This window comes from Mesocricetus auratus, unplaced genomic scaffold, assembly GCF_017639785.1.
Source record: "Mesocricetus auratus isolate SY011 unplaced genomic scaffold, BCM_Maur_2.0 Super-Scaffold_100020, whole genome shotgun sequence".
In the NCBI taxonomy this organism is placed as follows: domain Eukaryota; kingdom Metazoa; phylum Chordata; class Mammalia; order Rodentia; family Cricetidae; genus Mesocricetus; species Mesocricetus auratus.
The window spans coordinates 14,148,151-14,162,422 of record NW_024429201.1 but is presented as its reverse complement, the minus strand read 5'-3'; the positions used below and the strand labels follow the sequence as shown (position 1 = coordinate 14,162,422).

Sequence of the window (14,272 nt, the reverse complement as noted above, 5' to 3'; positions counted from 1 at the left end):
GAAAGCTACAGAAGAAGAATTGTGGTAAATCAGAAAGCTAGTTGTGAATAGCCTGTATCTTAAATAAAAGTGAAAGAAGTAAATGGAATTTGTATTGTGGGAGAGGCAGAAAAGGGCCCCAAAGATATGGCAAGCTCTGCAAAGAACAGGGTGAGGGCAAGGTGAAATTATACAGAGTCCCTCAGGATGAGGACCGGGTCTCTTTTGTTCTTTTTGGAATTGGCACCAGGATCAGTTATTAAATTAATGAATACCCAAAACCCCTCAGACAGAAAGGAATCAAGAATTAGGGTGTAGAAAAAAAAAACATTTGATGTCTTTAATAGTTGTCCTATTTTCCTGCAAAGGAAGGGAGAAATGTACTATAGAAAAATATTTACTCAGCAAGATGCAAAAGAAACAAGCGTTGACTATGTTCCTACATCTATGACCTCATTTTGTCAAAGAAGAAGCAAAGGGCATTAGGAATTCCATTGGCCTTTCAAAGGCTATCAGGCAATAGGGCGGCCACCTCTGGCCCTAGGCACAGTCAAGCAATCACATTGCACAGGTTTGGGAACTCAGGAGCAGCACAGGCCTCAACCCAGGACCCAGGCCCAGCAAGTGCTGGGCACGCTACTGCTGCTGCTATCCTGTGCATGCGTACAGGGTTGCCCGGGTTCAGGAGAGAGGTATCCTACCCTGTGTCTGGGAGATGGAGGCCTTTGAAGAGGAGGTATCAATGCTGCCACCACCTCAGCCCACATCGCTGGGTGAAGAACTCTCTCGGAACATTCTGTCAGGAGATATGGACTCCTATGACTTGACCGTCCTTCATTTCAACGATGCTTATGATGTGGACTCGCGTACTGACGAGCCTGTAGGAGGCGCTGCTAGGTGTGGACCGCCATCTTCCTTGTCAGATTCTGAATGGGGGTAGTGACTGGAAACTTGCAAGAAGGCATGGAGGCTGGCAGGTAGTCCGTCGTGCTAATCTTTTGGGCCACTGTTTAAACTCCCTTCTGGATGAAGTTAATAACTCTAGTGGTTTTACGGGAAGAAAAACTGGGCCTAGTATTTACACAAAAGGGGACTGGAAGCTTCAAGTGTGAACTATGGGAAGTCTGAGCATAGGCAATACTAGGTAAGAGCTAGTGGCTGACAGCTTTGCTTTCCTGATTTTCAACTTGCAGCTTGACAGTCTCTGGGTCACAATATTCATACTACAGTATATATTACTACAGACTCTCAAAAAGTGTTTGTGGCAGACCCAAGAGGTGTTTGAGGAATAGAGCTTAAAAATCAGGAGCAGAAAGCAGGTGGAGACCCTTTGTATAAGTATAGTTACAAGTTAATGATGTAGGGGAATAAGAGCTAGACTTAAGAAACGGTTTTTCAGTAGCATGTGAGAGTGTGTGTATGTAGCTGTACATACAGGGAAAAGGGAAGCATCAGAGGGCAGCTGGAAGACAAAAGGACAACGGACCTATAGTTGTACCAATGAGCAAGAAGTGATCTCTGAAGGTATAGTTGGTTTGAGGAATTGAAGCCGGAAAGAATATGTTGGGAAAGTTGATGTAGGTAGAAGTGACTATCAAATACTTGGGTGAATAGCATTTCCCAGATGTTCTTTCCTTTTGCAATATTTTAGTTCCTTTCCCTCTCTATAATCTTTTGTACATAGATAGTTCTTCCGTGGTTTTGGAAGAAAAGCTTATTCTTTGAGTCCTGTGACTTCTCAGCAGAGCTCATTGGTTATGGTACTTGTCATTAGGGGGTAGATGTTTACTAAGTATCTCCTTATAGGTATAGGCTAGTTTCTCTTTTCTGTATATCAGTGCTGATAATCTGCCCATATGCTTTCCCTGACAAGCGTGTAGTCCAAGGTGCTGTGGGATGTGTAAATGATAACTATGTGCAAAATATCATGTCAGAAGTTTCAAAAACACCGGTGATGGTTAATGCCTACTGCCAGCTTGACTGGATGAAGGAATACTCTAGGACAGTAATGAAACATACCCTTGAGTGTCTGTGAGGGTTCTTGCAGAGAAACTTAACTGAAAAGGAAGGTCCCACACTGAGTGTGAGAAACACTGTTCTATGGGCTGGGGTTCTTGAATGAATTAAAGTGGGAAGAAGGAGACACCAAGTTAAGCGATCACATTTCAATTTCCCTGCTTCGTGGTTGGCATCATGGACCAACTTGTTCTTACTACTATTCCTTCTTGGCCATGATGAACTGTATTTTTATGAACTGAAAATCAAAATAAGCCCCCATTTTAGTTGTTTTTGGGACAGGTATTTGGTCACAGTGATGAGAAAAGAAATACATTCACATCAGAATAAAAGGAGTCAATAGGAATTCTATGTTTATTATCACTCTAAATCCCTATAATTATGTGTGGTACAAAGTGGATGGTGAAAATAAACACTTCTGAATGGGTGAATATATTAAGCAGGGGTATAATGTGAACTGATAGAATGGTCTTGCATGGTGATTTAACAACACAATGTGACTACATTGGGAGTGGTTTTTGGTTTTGATTTATTTGATTTTTAGTGAACTTTCAAGAACATTTTAGACTTACACACATAAAGATGTGAAATGTTGCCAGGCGGTGGTGGCACACACTTTTAATAAGCCACAGAGAAATCTTTCTCAACCTCCCTACCCCCTCAAAAAAAAAAGATGTGAAATACTGCAAAGGGTTCATATATTCCCCCATTATTTATATTTTATGTTACGATTGGAGCATTTGTTACAATTAATAAACAGGAATGCATACATTATTAACACCTATATTCCATTTAGATACCCTTAGTATGTTCTTTTTGTGTTTGGGATTCCGTGTAGTAAGCTCACTGTTATTGGTCTTTCTCATTCTTTAGACTGCTTTTAATCATGACAGCTTTTTTTAAAAGATAATCTTTGTTTTAATGATCTCTATATTTTAAGAGTATCAGTCAGGTACTTTTTAAAATGTCCATTATTTAAATTTGTATGTTTTTCCTTACTGATTATACTGGTATATTTTATTTGTTTACTTAGGAAAACCATAGAAATCCATTTTTAAAATCACATCTTTTCAGGTCTTCACTGCAGACATTGACTTTTGTTAAATTTCTCCATTCTGAAGTTTGCTCCCTGCCTTTCTGTGGTATACTCTTTGGAGTGAAGTCATTTTGTGCAGCTCACATTTAAGAAACAGGGGTTTATACTTCATCCCTTTCATGGCAAAGTAACCTCTGAAATATTTTGGATTATTCCCTAGTGGAAGATATATCTTTCCTCATTTTTATTTATTTGTTTATTGATATAAGTATTGCATTAGTTTTCTAGGATTGACAAGCAAATGTATTGTAAAACAGGTGGCTTAAATCAGTAAAAGAAAAAGTTTATCTTGAAGAGCTGCAAATCTTAGGGCTGGTAGAGTTGGTTCTTTTATGTCTCTGGTAAGGACAGTAGTCCCTGAAAATATGTATAAATGGATGAGTCTAACTCCTGGTTCTACCTTCACATACATGATGATCACTCTCCCTTCCTCCCTTTCCTTTTCCCTGCCTCCCCACCCCCCCTTATAAGGCTAAGTCATTTAATTAGGGTCCACTGTAACGAGCTCATCTAACTAAGCTAAATTACATTCACATTGAGCTTGTTTCTAAATAAGGCCATGCTCGTAGGTGCAGTGGGTGGAAACAATCAAATCTCATCAAAGACAGATTCATGGATTTCATTGGTTTTTGGTAGATTGCCTTTCAGAATTTTGTAAAATATCAAGGGAAAGTCATGTGTTGACTGTTGAAGGACTTAAAGCAGTATGTGTCAGATGGCAGGATGATATTAGGTATTAGGGAAATGTAATTTTTATGGACCGTGCAGCTCGACAGAGGCTCTTAGTGGTTTCCTGCAGGATTTCATCCACTATTGTTTCTTTTCAAGCACACCACCCATATGCATTTCAGTCGTGTTAATGAAAATGCTATTATGGCGAGGGAAGCTCAGGAGATTACAGAATTCTAATGCCATTGAAATGTCAGTTAATCTCAGACAGACAAGGTCAAGGGTCAAGGGACACTAGTGAATAGAGCACATTAGTGATAAGCCTTTGAAGGAGCAATGTGTGCCCACCTGATTTCTGACTCTTAAGGTGGCAAAGAAACAAAGGAACAAGCAAGGCATTGACTCTTCAGTGATTGGCACCTTTGGAAATCTTTCCATTTAGAACAGTTGTTCCTAGAAAGAAGTTGGTATAAGAACAGATGCCTATTTATATTGGTGGCAACTCTAGATTATTTGGTTATATGATTACTAAGAGAGAATATCTGGTTTGAGGATGTCATGATTTATTTGTCCCATAAAGATTATGGTCTAAAGTTGAGTTATCAACCTCTGGGCTTACATCTTTGCTTACTGGGGTGGATTTGTACTCAGTTTTCATGTGACTCAATAAATATTCATTTCTAAGATGTGGAGTGTCTGGCATAGTGTTCAATAAAAACCAAGTGAATTATTAGTATAACCCATCTAAAACATGTCAAGTACAACACTAGGCACTGTTCTGAGCAGTAGGGTTACAGTGGGGAATAGAAAAAAAAAGACCTCACTCTCATGGGAGCTTGTGTTTTAGATGGAAAGACAGACTGCTAAAAAAAAAAAAGAAATATATAATATGCTGAATGGCAACAAAGGCTATGGAGAAAGATAATGCGAACAAGGAGAATAAGAAATGTTGAGTTGGAGTTGGAGGTGTTTGTTATTTTTTTGCCCTTTTTTAATTTTTAAATTTAAATTAGAAACAAGGTTGCTTCGCATGTCAATCCCAGGTCCCTCTCCCTTTCCCTCACCTCCTCCCACACCCTCTCACCAATGCCCCCAACAGCCCCTCATTTCCCCAGGGAGGGTGAGCCACTCAATGGGGGTGGCCATAGTCTGTCATTTCATCCAGGGCAGGTCCTAGACCCTCCCCCAAGAGTTCAGGGTGAGAGTGCATCTCTCATTGTGGGATGGGCACCCAAAGTCCATTTGTATGCCAGGGATAAATACTGATCTACTACCCAAGGCCCCATAGATTACCTAGGCCTCCTCACTGACACCCACATTCAGGGGGTCTTGATCAGTTCCATGCTGGATTCCCAGCCATGAGTCTGGGATTCAAGAGCTAATCCTTGTTCAGGTCAGCTGTTTTGGGGGTTTAAACCAGCCCAGTCTTAACTCCTTTGCTCATCAGTGGTGAGCAAATAGCATCGTGGGTTTCGTGAACACCAGGAGGCAGCAATGGCTATAGGGTTTGTACTTAGTTGAGAGGACTTTAGGACTGAGTCTTTGAGGGTGTAGGGGGTGATTATGGTGATATTAAGGAATGGGCAGAAACAAATGAGATGAAATGTGTGCCATATGGGTACATGCTTGTTTAGTTTTGGTGTTTGAACTATTGCCTGTGTAGCAAATATAAATTAGCAGTTTCCAAACCATAGTCTAGGCACCTTAGAGATTTCCATAAGATCCCTATCTGTGATACTAATAGTCCCAGTCATTTTCCTTGCTGTCTTACTAGATGTCAGTTGCTTTATTCATGTTTAAAACTAAACATGTGTAGTTCTGCATGTGTAGAGTTTGATAAGTTAATTCATATTACTTTGAGATATCACATTGACAATTATTTTGGGAAACTGTCTTACAAAGTTTTGGTGTACTAGTAAGGAAAATATTCACAATTATCTAGAAAGTTTATCAAAATGTTTTCCTAGGTAAAAGACCAGATTTTAAAAATAAATGTCATACAAAGCTGCCTGTTCCAGTAAACTGAATGAAGCAGGAGATAATATCTCACCACTCTTTACTTGGCCAGACATGAGGTTTGCACAAGTATCTCGTCTGTGTTTGCAAACATATATTCTTTATAAAAATACATGTACTGGGTCTTTGTTGTTTTTTTTATCATTTTTTATTTTAATTTTAAATAGCTTGTTTTACATGTCAATCCCAGTTCCCTCTCCCTCCCATCCTCCCGCACTCCCCTTCCCCCTCCCTCCCACGCTATTGCCAAATCCTTCCACATAGGGGATCTCTAGAGTCTGTCATTTTACTCTTGGTAGGGTCCAGGCACTCCCCTAAGAGTCCAGGCTGATAGAGCATCCCTTTTTGTGCTATAGGCACATGAAGACAGTTTGTATACCAGGGATAGACACTGATCCACAGCTCAGGGCCCCATAGGTTGCCCAGGCCTTCTCACTGACACTCACATTTGGGGGGTCCAGATCAGTCCCATGCTGGCCTCCCCACTGTCGGTCTGGGGTCCAAGAGCACTCCCCTGTTCAGATCAGCTGTCTCTGCTGGTTTTGCCAGCCCATTCTTTGCCAATTTGCTCATCGCTCCTCTCTCTCTGTCACTGGGTTCCTTGGGTTCAGTTCAGTGATTAATTGTGTGTTTGCCTCTGCTTCCATCAGTCACAGGATGAAGGCTCCCGGATGGTTATAGACATCAAGTTCATTATCAGGAATGGGCATTCGAGGTGGTCCCTCCACTATTGCTTAGCTGGCCAATTGGTGTTATACCTTTAGATCACTGGAGGTCACTCTGGTGCCTGATCTGTCTTAGATCCTATGATTCCCTCTTTCCCCTATTCTACCCCCACCCCCTCAACTTTCTGTTCCCCCATGACCAACTCCCTTCCTCTTTACCCCCTCTATTCTTCCCAGGTCCCACTCCCCCCCACCCCTCGCTGTGTTCCCCATCCATTCAGAGGATCTTGTCTCCATCCTCTTCTCTTGGGTACTATGCATATCTGCATATCTTTTAGGTTCTAAGTTAGTAGGTTCATGTGTTAATTTCTTAGCTTTTAGGAGACTGGGAAAGGGAATCTTGAGATTGAAAATTTGGGAATGTCTCATCCATATTATACATGTTTGACATTAATATCAAATTCTATTTTCATACATTTTTTCTTTAAGACCCAGTAGAATAAAGCAGTTTTTAAATTCCTTTTGCTTTAACTATCTTATCTATTCTGCTTGTGGATCTATAATTTGCATCTAACCTCCTTTTTAGACCTATATTTCTGTCTTCCCACTGAGGATACTCACTTTAATGTCTCTTTGAATAGACCTAAAATCAGCTTACAGGCTTTTTCCTGAAGCAGCCCTTATAAGTTTGATCCCTAATTTAATACAGTGACTTTATTTCAATAATTTATAATACATTTACAATGAATAAAACTGTAGTTATGGTATATGTTTATAGATTCAAAATCTTCTACTTTTATAATGTTTCTCAATATATTTAATTAATTATAATATATGTATTTATCCATATAATTAATATACCAATTTAATTAATTAATTTTAAATGTGTCTGGGTGTTTATCTACATTTATTCCTATGTACCACATGCCAGAAGATAGCTCCAGATGCCCTGTTATAAGAAGCCTTGTGGGTGCTACCACTAGAACCCAGGTCCTTTGAAAGAGCAGTCCGTGCTTTTGACTACTAATCTCACTCCAGTCAATTTTCCAAATGTTGCATGGGTCAGAATTGTCCAAAGGAGTTGTCAGACACAGATGTTTGTGTGTGTGCCTTACCTTTTCCTAGGCTTCTGCTGCTTCTGATCTGAAAAACATTAACAAGTGCTGATTCATACCATGTTAACAGGAATGTGTGTCAATCATCATGTACTTTGCAAGCTTTTAAAAACTCTGTAGCTTTGCTCCTAATTTTTTTCTTGTTTACTTGATTCCTAAAACTCAGATCAAATCCTGTGACTTTATGTTTTTCTAGTTACAGCTGTCATTTCACAGAATCCTTTGAACTCATATATTGCTCGGTTTTTGTATTAATATATTTTTACTGCCTTGCATAAGTATACATATTATTTCCAGTATCGAAAACAAGTTGTTAACTAAATGTATTTATCTATACAATGTTCAAGTGTAGAGTCCTATATGATTTTTAAATAATCAAAATATGAACTATTTCTAGCACATTACGGGACCCCTCATCCTCACCCCAGTCATTTACCCTTGCTTTTACCCATTGCTTCCAGCCAGATAGCATGTACTCATTTGTGTGCTTTCCCCCACACACATTTGCCATTCACTCAGATTGTTGTATGTAGAAGCAATTTGTTCTTTTTCTTACTGAATTACATTTTAATGTGTGACCTATAATATAATTTACTTATCTATTCTAATGTTCAAGGATACTTTGATGGTTTCTAGTATTTGCTATTATGAAATCACTATTAGCATTCTTACATAATTCTTTTGCTAGTCAGAAGTAATCATTTTTCCTGAGTGCATGCCCAGAAGGGAAATTTTTGTGTCATATACAGACATCTGTATAGCTTGACTATGTGCTGCCAAACATTTTCTCAAAATAGTTGTAACAGCTATATATCTATCAGCAGTGTATGAAAAAATTTGATTATTCCATTTTCTTGTTGTTCATCACTATTTTTATCATGTTGGTAGGTGTGTAGTAACACACTGTTGTAGGTTTAATTTGTATTTCTTGTTGAGTAATGATATTGAACATTTTCATATGTATATGGCCCAGTTGGTATTTATCCTTTTTAGTTGTTCTTTCTTTTTTGTTTTACATTTAAGTTTTTAATTTTTATTTTTAAATTTAAATTAGAAACAAGATTGTTTCACATGTTAATCCCAGGTCCCTCTCCCTTTCCTTCCCCTCCTCCCACACCCTCCCACCAACCCCCCCCAATGCCCCCTCATTTCCCCAGGGAGGGTGAGGCACTCCATGGGGCATGCCCATAGTCTGTCACTTCATCCAGAGCAGGGCTTAGACTCTCCCCCCCCAGAGTCCAGGGTGAGAGTGCATCTCTCATTGTTGGATGGGCACCCAAAGTCCATTTGTATGCCAGGGATAAATACTGATCTACTACCTGAGGCCCAATAGATTGCCTAGGCCTCCTCACTGACACCCACATTCAGAGGGTCTTGATCAGTCCCATGCTGGAATCCCAGCCATCAGTCTGGGATTCAAGAGCTAACCCTTGTCAGGTCAGCAGGACAGGGTCTTCTAGCTGGGAATGTTTGCCTGGTGTAGCAGTTTTGCTCAGCAGGTGGTTTCTTGGGCGAAGTTGCTACAGTTCAGCTCTGCTCCCAGAGAGCCGGGAGCAGAGTGTAACAACTCTGCTCTGCCAAGGGAAGGTTTCCCAGGCAAGTGTTACAGCCCTGCTTGCTCTGCTCTGCTCTGCCCAGGGTTGCCTTGGCTCTGTCTCCACTGCAAAAGAAGATCTTCACTCAAAGTTCATTGAAGGGGTTTATTGGAAGGGAAGAATCCAGGAGAGTGGCTGCCCTCTGCCAGACACAAGCTGAACAGACACAGGGTTTATATAGGGCTTCCAGGGTGGGGATTGGTCAGATTTTAGTGCTGAGCTCAGATTGGCTAGAGCTCTGCTCAGGGATTGGTTAGTTTCCTGCACAGGATTAGGGTCAGATTTGGCGTGGGTTTCAGGGCCAAAGTGTGTTTCTTTCTCTGGTCCTTTTTAGCCTTTTGGCTCCAATTTTAGGGTCAGGGTGCATTTCTTTCTCTGACTCTGATTCCAGGAACAAACTGTGTTCTTTTGACACTGGTTTCAGGGTCAGCGTACATTTCTTTAGTTCTGGTTGCAGGGCCAAAGTGTGTTTCTTTGGCTCTGCTCAGGGTGTGTTTCTTTGACTGGTCCCCTTTTCCCTATAGTAAATGTACCACATTTTCTCTATCCACTTCAGTTGAGGGGCATCTAGGTTGCTTCCAGGTTCTGGCTAATACAAATAATGCTGCTATAAACATAGTGGAACAGATGTCCTTGTTGTATGAAAGTGCATCTTTTGGATATATATCTAAGAGTGGAATTGCTGGGTCTTGTGGTAAGCTTATTCCCATTTTTCTGAGGAATCTCCATACTGATTTCCAAAGTGGCTGTACAAGTTGGCATTCCTACCAGCAGTGTTCCCCTTTCTCCACAACCTCTCCAGCATAAACTGTCCTTAGTGTTTTTGATTTTAGCCATTTTGACAGGAATAAGATGGTATCTCAGAGATGTTTTGATTTGCATTTCCCAAATGGCTAAGGATGTTGAGCACTTTCTCAAGTGCCTCTCAGCCATTTTAGACTCCTCTATTGAGAATTCTCTGTGTAGTTCTGTATCCCACTTTTTAATTTGATCCTTTCGTGTTTTGGAGACTTGCTTCTTGAGTTCTTTGTAAATTCTGGAGATCAGCCCTCTGTCAGATGTGGGGTTAGTGAATATCTTTTCCCATTTTGTGGGCTGCCTTTTTGCCTTGTTGACGGTGTCCTTTACCTTACAGAAGCTTCTTAGTTTCAGGAGATCCCATGTACTAATTGTTGACCTCACTGTCTGTGCTACTGGTGTTATGTTCACGAAGCGGTCTCCTGTACCAATTCGTTCAAGGGTACCACCCAGTTTCTCTGGAGAATAGTCAGGAACAAGATAAGGCTGTCCACTCTCTCCATATCTCTTCAATATTGTACTTGAAGTTCTAGCTAGAGCAACATGACAACAAAAGGAGAGGTAGAGGTCAAACTTTCACTATTTGCAGATGATATGATAATTTACATAAGTGACCCAAAATCTTTACCAGGGAACTCCTGCAGCTGATAAATACTTTCAGCCAAGTGGCTGGATACAAGATCAACTCAAGAAAATCAGTAGCTCTACTATATACAGAGGATAAAATACAGATGATAAAAGGGCTGAGAAAGAAATCAGAGAAACATCACCCTTTACAGTTGCCACAAACAACAAAATATACCTTGGGGGTAATGCTAACTAAACAAATGAAAGACCTGTATCACAAGAACTTTGAGTCTTTAAAGAAAGAAATTAAAGAAGACATCAGAAAATGGAAAGATCCTTAAATGTCTAAATAAGGTTGATACATGGAGTGGTTGTGCAAATGGAATTCTAAGTGCATGTGAGAAAACACCAAGAAAACAAGACTGGAGTTTTGTTCTCTCAGTTTCTTCAACACAGAATTGTACTTGGAATGAGCTTCATGTTCTTCCCAGGTGTAGCAGTTAAGAGTTAGTTTACTTCCTTCTTTTTGTTACAACTGACTGTTATTTGTTTATATGTCTCCATGATAAAACATGTTTTTGCCACTTGCTGCTTGCCCTTGTGATTAGTGGTTCTTAACCCTCAGAGTATAGATTTAGATTGTATGCTGAATGAAGCCAGCTATTGCATGAGACTCTAGCCCACCTCATTTTTAGGCTCCGTTCTCCCAGGTTCAACTGCGTGTAGAGCAGTAAATACTTCAATTAATTTTCATGTATGACTGAGAGAGTATTCATCCTTTACTCTTGTGTCATTTGTATTATTATATTCATATTTATATATGTACATTTAGTGACACTATTTTGAATATTTATATATAGTTTCATTGAAAAAGGTTCTGTTTTTAATACTCAATTGCAGGTATGAATGTGTAATTAATCAAGTGACTTTGTATGTATGTGTCTTGTTTCTGGATTGTACTACCCCACTGATCCAAGAAAATTCTATTCTATATTATTTTTCATAGCTTTATTGTAACTATTGATGCTCAACAGTGGAAATCCTCTAATTGTTCTTCAGTATTTTGTACCTTCACATAAATTGTATATGGAAATTCATGTGGTTAATTTCTTACCTTAAGGTTTTGTATATAATTTGAAAATTATGACTAGATGTTGAATATTTTCTGCATAATTAAAATATCTATTGGACATCATGTTTTTTCTCTTTTATATATGTTAATGTAATGAAGTTATATTTATGGTTGGCTGTTAAATAATTCTTGTTGTCATTGAATAAACCCTGCTTGGTCATGATGTTTTAATCTTTTTATATATTGCTATATTCAATTTGTCAAAAATTGAGTTTAATAATTATGTCTGTGTGTTTGTACAGAACATTGGCCTAAAATTTTCTTTTAATGTCTTTCGTTTTTGGTGTGAAGATAGTGCTGATATGATAGGAACTGTAAGATACTACTTTTTCTCTTCTTTGAGTTTGTATGAGAGTATTATAAGTTTGTAAAAGATTTCTTTAAAACATCTTTGAAAGAATATCTAAGATTGAAGTTTTTGTCAAAAACCTCTCAGGTCTGGTTCAGTTTCTTTAATAGGAAAAGTTAGATTTTTTCTTCTCTTTTTTAATTTAATTTAAATTAGAAACACATTGGCTTCACATGTCAATCCCAGTTCCCTCTCTCTCCTTTTCTCCCCCAACCCCCTTCAACGCTCCTCAACCCCTCGCCAATCCCCAATCCACTCTACAAGGAGGGTGAAGCCCTTCATGGGGCAACCTTGAAAGTCTGTTACATGACCTAGGGCAGGGCCTACGCCTTCCCCCATGTGTCCAGGTGGAGACAGCATCCCTCCATTTGGAATGGGCTCCCAAAGTCCATCTATATGACAGGACTAAATGATGATCTCTTGCCGAGGCCCCAAAGAATACTGAGGACTCCTCAATGACACCCACTTTCAGGGGGTCTGGATCAGTCCCATGTTGGCCTCTCAGCTATCATTCTGGGGTCGATGCGCTTCCCCTTATTTAGGTCAGCTGTTTCTGTGGGTTTCACCCACCAAGTCTTAACCCCTTTGCTCATCACTCCTCCCTCTCTGCAACTGGGTTCCAGGAGTTCAGTTCAGTGTTTAGTTGTGGGAGTCTGCCTCTGCTTCCTTCAGTCACTGGATGAATGTTCTAGGATGGCACACAAGGAAGGATATTGAGCACTTTCTCAAGTGTCTCTCAGCCATTTTAAACTCCTCTACTGAGAATTCTCAATTTAGTTCTGTATCCCACTTTTTAATTGGGTCCTTTGGTGTTTTGGAGACTTGGCTTCTTGAGTTCTTTGTAAATTTTGGAGGTTAGCCCTCTGTCAGATGTAGGGTTAGTGAATAGCTTTTCCAATTCTATGGGCTGCCTTATTGTCTTGTTGAATGTGTCCTTTCCCTTACAGAAGCTTCTCAGTTTCAGGAGGTCCCGTTTATTAATTGTCAATCTCAGTGTCTGTGCTGCTGGTGTGTTGGGGAAGTCCTGTGTATATGTCAATAAAGCACTGCTGGCCAATAGGGAAGTAAGATAGGTAGGACTAGGAGTCGATGAGGACTCTGGGTAGGAGAAACACAGGGAGTCAAGATGTAACCTCTATAGGGATAAGAAGCCCGGAGACTTCTCTGGTAAGAGAAATATTTAGATTAACAATTATGGGATAAATACTTAAGTCAGAGCTATCCAGTAAGAAACAAGCAAGGCCAACAGCTTCATAATTAATACAGGTCTTTGTGTTATTTGGGGACTACAACACGGCAGAGCCCAGGTGACTGGTGGGTGAAAAACCAAGTGGCTAGCAAGGAAAAGCTTTCTCTTTACATTGGTGTTATGTTCAGGAAGCGGTCTCCTGTACCAATTCGTTCAAGGGTACCTCCCACTTTCTCTTCTAAGCAGTTCAGTGTGGCTGAATTTATGTTGAGGTCTTTGACTCATTTGGACTTGAGTTTTATGCAAGGTGATAGGCATGGATCTATCTGCAGTCTTCTGCATACCAATATCCAGTTATGCCAGCACCATTTGTTAAAGATGCTTTCTTTTCGCCAATGTATAATTTTAGCTTCTTTGTCAAAAATCAAGTGTTTTTAGGTGTGTGGATTAGTATAAGGGTTTTCAATTTGATTCCATTGGTCTACTTGTCTATTTTTGTGCCAATACCAAGCTGTTTTCAGGACTATAGCTCTATAATAGAGCTTGAAGTCAGGCATGGTCCTCTGGAAGTTCCTTTATTGTATGGGTTTGTTTTAGCTATTCTGGGTCTTTTGTTTTTCCATATAAAGTTGAGAATTGTTCTTTCAAGGTCTGTGAGGAATAGTGCCAGTATTTTGATAGGGATTGAATTGAATCTGTAGATTACTTTTGTTAAGATTGCCATTTTTACTATTTTGATCTTACCAATCCAAGAGCATGGGAGATCTTTCCATTTTCTGGGATCTTCTTTAATTCCTTTCTTTAAAGACTCAAAGTTCTTGCTGTACAGGTTTTTAACTTGTTTGTTTAGTGTTATCCCAAATATTTTATATTGTTTGTGGCAATTGTAAATGGTGATGTTTCTCTGATTTCTTTCTCAGCCCATTTATCATCTGCATATAATAGGGCTACTTTTTTTTGAGTTAACCTTGTATCCTGCTACTTTGCATAAGGTGTTTATCAGCTGTAGAAGTTCCCTGGTAGAGTTTTTTGGGTCACTTAAGTAAACTATCATATCATCTGCAAATAGTGAAAGTCTTACTTCTT

At 39.6% G+C, this 14,272-nt stretch overlaps 1 pseudogene; it reads left to right on the top strand.

Annotated features, from left to right (window-relative positions):
• Positions 1-694: 694 nt before the first annotated feature.
• The window catches only part of LOC101829132, a 57,120-nt pseudogene continuing 43,542 nt past the window's right edge, over positions 695-14,272 (top strand).